Consider the following 5,216-nt stretch of genomic DNA (forward strand, 5'->3'; position numbering starts at 1 on the left):
GTACTAAGCTAAGACATGTACTAACCAGGGAGGAAGTGTATTAGAATGTATGTTGCAATGTTGGGGCCGTGGGGGAGAGAGAGGGTCATGTGTCAACAAAGGAAGGAGTGTGCAGAAGATGTGGACATACCCAGGGAGACTGGGGACTTTCCCCCTGAATAGGTTACGAATTGTGACCTTAAGGCTGTGCAAGTCAGCATGTGATCCTGGGAGTATACAATGGTTAACACATACGCATGGGGACATGCATGCAGACCTCAGCGCACACACATTTTGGAAAGGATAAGAGGAGACAACTCAAGATGTATCGGGGTTAGTTCTCCTGCCAGCTCTCGGAGTTCAAGACTTGCTGTTCGATCGACCAAATCGGAGCAACTGATCTTTGGACTTAGAACACTCAACTCAAGAGACCGAGAAATGAACAAAGCCAAAACCACAGAGAAAGGATCTCCTTTTACTTACGGACGGCACGGGAGTGTCTGGCAATAGGAGGATTAACCATCCCCACCTGGCCTAAGGATTACAACTGGATACAAAGGAGCAGTCTCTTGTTCACCCTGTCAGTAAGTGACTGTTTTGGATACGAGACTTTGCAGACTTTTGGATCAAGTCGAGAGTCACATCTGCAATCCAGCAGTACAGCAGGCTAGGAAGGTCTGTACTGACGAGCACAACCCTTCCCTCCCTCTCTCTCCACAAAACGGGACATTTGACCTCCCAGCCACAAGCCTTTACATCGGAGGTTTCGGGTTAAGATTATTTTACTTACTAATATTAGGTTAAGCTAATCACTTTGAGATATATAATTAATCAGTGTTTCAAGAATTAAGAGCATTGTGCAATTTCCCTGCTAAAATCCTGCAATAAAAGAAGCTACCATTGAAGTTAAAGAGTGAATTGTGGACATTGGATTCATGACGCCTCACTAAGGCAAGAATTCTTAAGGAGTGTGTGTGTAACAACGAAATTAGGTTCTAATAGGTTGCTCTAGCCATAGAAATTAAACAGACCCTTGGGGCTCACTGTACGAGCCACTAAAGCCAATCCTAGCAATTGCCAAGTGCACAGATCATTAAGAGGAGAGCTGCCGTTAACATGTGTGACTGGTGGGGTACCTGCCCCTGGGTCCATTTGGTCAGGTGCAGTGCCAGTGCAAGCAGGGTAGGCGTACTGAGGAAGGCAGTTAGAAGCTAGGCGAGTCTCCTCGCCACCAGCTTAAATAGTCCCTTTATAGTCCTAGTAGGATAATACCCATAGGCAAAAGAGGCTCGGACCCTTTAAATGGAGAGCTGGTCCAGTACCTCCTACGGTGGTAACTCGTGGGATCTAACAACATGCAGATGAAATAACAACAGAAGGAATGAGTCAGTTCACAAACTTTCTGGTAAAAATTGCACCTCAGAGGTTGGAGACAACCGTGAATGTCCTGAACGAGCAAATCACACTGACAGCCTGCATCCAAAACCTGCAAGAGAGAATTGAGTTGATTGATCTAAAGCAAACAGAGATCCAACAGACTCAGGATGGTCTGAAGATGTATGAACGAGAGATGAAGAACAATGAGAAGTTCATTATAGAAGTTGATGAGGTCTACAAAGATAAAGAACCTATTGATGGTGGGAAGTGGGGGTTAAGGTTTTATGGAGGAGCTGTCTGCTGTACTGTCTGTGGGTAGAACTGTCACTATCCTGGATGCACACTGGCCCAGAAAACACAACACTGTGAGGTCATGAAAGGTGGACGCTGCTCTTCATGTACCAGGAAGTGTCCTGCATCAGATCATGTGAAAGACAACTGGAAGTATGTGAACAAGACAAGAAAAGTTAAAAAAAACTGTAGAAGATGTGAAAGAGAAGTATGAAAAGAATAAAGAAGAGACTAAGAAGTGAGAGAGCATTTTGGAAAGTCTTCAGAAAGAGAAGGAAACCCTTGAAGCAAACAAAACAGCTTGGCTGGATGAAGCCTACCATCATGTTATCAAACTGGAGCAGATCACCCTGAATGTGGTTTCACTGTCTACTTATGTCCACCTGGACTTCCTGACTGAGGAGATGGAGAAGAAAAATGACACAGAGAAGGTCAACCATCTAAAACAAATGGCAAGTCGAAAATATGAAGGATTTCAGGCAGGGCTGCAGTACATGTATAGTAAACTATGTCAAATGTTCAAAAGAAAGAAAACTGACAACAAGGGCACCGAGGTCTAGACTGCTGACCCAGAGACATGTCCCAGTGTCCTGGAGTTACAGCTGCTCATCACTGGACCAAGGTGGTCATTTAAACCACAGGAGAAAGATCTCAAGTCCATCTGTGTTACTAAAACTGATCCCAACATCAGTGAGATCAACTAGTGCCTGTCCTATAAAATGTATGATTATGTAAACATTTTCTCTTATAGCAACAGAAACAAACATATGAGACTGAATGTGTGTCTGCTGAAATGTTTATTATTGTTTAAGGAAATTGTGTAAATAACTAATTTACTGTTTGACTGTTGTATGTATGGTAGTTTCCCATCGGTACATTATTTAATATAAATCTGGTGTTAATGGTTCCTTTCATAAAATATTTAAGGAAGGAATTTAAGATGATTTTTTGAAATGTTTAAAATCTGCTATGATGTCATTTGTTTATTTTTAGATTATTTTAGGGGTTTTCTTGCCTTTATGAGAGAGCGACAGAGAGAGAGAGAGAGAGAGAGAGAGAGAGAGAGAGAGAGAGAGAGAGAGAGAGAGAGAGAGAGAGAAAGATTGATTTGAACCTGAACCACTGCCAAGGACTTTTAGAGAGAGGTTGCCCCAGACTGCCACTTTGTTTAGATGTGTCACAGCTGCAACTGTCATTTAGTCCAACATATCTCTGACATTTATGTATAGTAATTTACCTCAAATGTTCAAAAGAAAGAAAACTTCCTAGAGGGTTACCGAGATCTAGACTACTGACCCAGAGACATGTCCCAGTGTCCTGGAGTTACAGCTGCTCATCACTGGACCAAGGTGGTCATTTAAACCACAGGAGAAAGATCTCAAGTCCATCTGTGTGTTTAGTTAGTTTACTAAAACGATCCCAACATCGAGAGAGAGAGAGAGAGAGAGAGAGAGAGAACAATACAACTTGTGATGTTTAGTATTTGATATCAAACATTGTTGATATAAAATAATTAGAGGACGTAGAGACAGAAACTCTCCACCTTTTGGTCATGTTTCCTTTCATGTTTCAGTTGTACTTCAAGACATGATCAGCCAATCAGAAAACACTCATATTATTATTATAAATACAGAAGATAATCAGTTTGGGGAGTCTGATAACTGACCATGTGAAACAAAGTTTATTATCCAATCAGAAAGAGGATTTGAACATGTTTTATTTGGTGACTCCTTTTGTCTCAGTGAGTTTCTCCGTTTCTATTTAGTATTTTATTGGTTGTTATGCTGATTATGTTTCATAGTTTTAAACTGGGTTGTTATTAAAAAGTGTCCTAAAGTCAATAAAGTTTTCATTGGAAGGAGAAGATAAACCAGCAGTGATGTTTCCTTTTGACCAGCAGGTGGTGAAGGAAACTAACTGGAGCTAGTGTCCTATATTTAGAGAGTGTGGCCAACTCTAATCATGGGCGCCATATTGGAGACCAGCGTCAGATGACTCTACAGTGTAACCCTATGGGGCAGATTTGCTATCTTGAAATAAATCGCTTATTTTCATCTTAAACAGGCATATGCATGTTATTATCATCAGCCTTTAAAAATGCATATGTAGTGAGTGACCACGTCGCCTAATAAGTCTCTGAGCAGTGTTTACCTTTCTAATGTCTGCTAGCATACAGGCTAACTACTGGCTAATTTTGTGTGTAACGTAACAACCCCCCACCCCCCCCCCCATCTCAGAGGAGCGAAGCTCAATATTTGATTCAATAACATTATGGTACAAAAGGCCACAGGTCTTATGTTGACAACGTGGACACAGATATAGAATGGTAGAATGCAGAACGGTATCCTCAGAACACTCAATTCCCTAGTTGGCCACACTCTCTAAATATTGGGCACTAACTGAAGCTGAAACACCCACTGGAGCTGTAAATTATACATCCTTTATAGTTTACATAGTTTAATAACATGTAAATATCATCACTGTCAAATATAAATCTAAGCACACTGTTAATAAACTGTCATATCATCTACCTCATAAAGAAACCGCTAACATTAATCAGCCCATATTTATATTATCACGAAAGATGCTTCCCATTGAAATACATTAGTTTAAAATGCATGCTGACCCACACGAAAACAACAAGATTAACTCAATATCAATAGATTATATTATGTGAACATATCATGGATTGCCGTGAGATTGGGTTGTCCTTTCGCAAATTTCCTGTTTCTCTACCAACTGTCTGGTTCATAATGCTTCTTTCTACCATATAAGGCTTATTCTATATTCAAAGACCTAAGCTTAACCTTTTGTGCATCACAGTTCACCCAGAGTTCTTTTAACCACTTCCTCAATGAGATGCACACAGCTGCTTTAGCAAAAACCACAACACCCTTAAACTGACATTCCTATCTGACATCTGCAGCTTTAAGCATTAACTGTCAGTATTTAGTGCTATTATTTCTACAACACTTATAATTATGAATTATTCTACTTGTATTTGCTGCAACATCTGAACTTTGTCTCAGGTGATCAATAAAAGTCTTCTAAAGACAACCCCTCCCTCATTTCTCCTCTGGTTTTACTGAGGATTTGAAGTCAAACTGTTTCTGTGAAATCACGTGACATTAAAATCTTCAAAAAAAGACTTCACTGCAGTATATGAAGTTAGTCTGTCTCCGTGACCACAGAGTGTCCTCTGTCCCTTCCTGTTTAATGATGATTTGAAGTCAAACTGTTTCTCTTAAATCATGTGACCCCAGATGGTCCTCCCTCTCTACTGATATATAAACTGTTCTCTTCTCTCTCTGTCTCCTCAGCATCACAGACCAACAACACAGGTAAGAACACTTAACAACTGGAAATACTTTTAATGCATGAGAAAATGTGTTTTACATAACTATACTGTATTGATTCTGCCTATTCTGTGTAGCAACATACAGTATACAGTACAGGCCAAAAGTTTGGACACACCTTCTCATTCAATGCGTTTCCTTTTTATTTTCATGACTATTTACATTGTAGATTCTCACTGAAGGCATCAAAACTATGAATGAACACATATGGAA

This window comes from Perca flavescens, chromosome 16 (genome assembly GCF_004354835.1).
Source record: "Perca flavescens isolate YP-PL-M2 chromosome 16, PFLA_1.0, whole genome shotgun sequence".
NCBI classification, from domain to species: domain Eukaryota; kingdom Metazoa; phylum Chordata; class Actinopteri; order Perciformes; family Percidae; genus Perca; species Perca flavescens.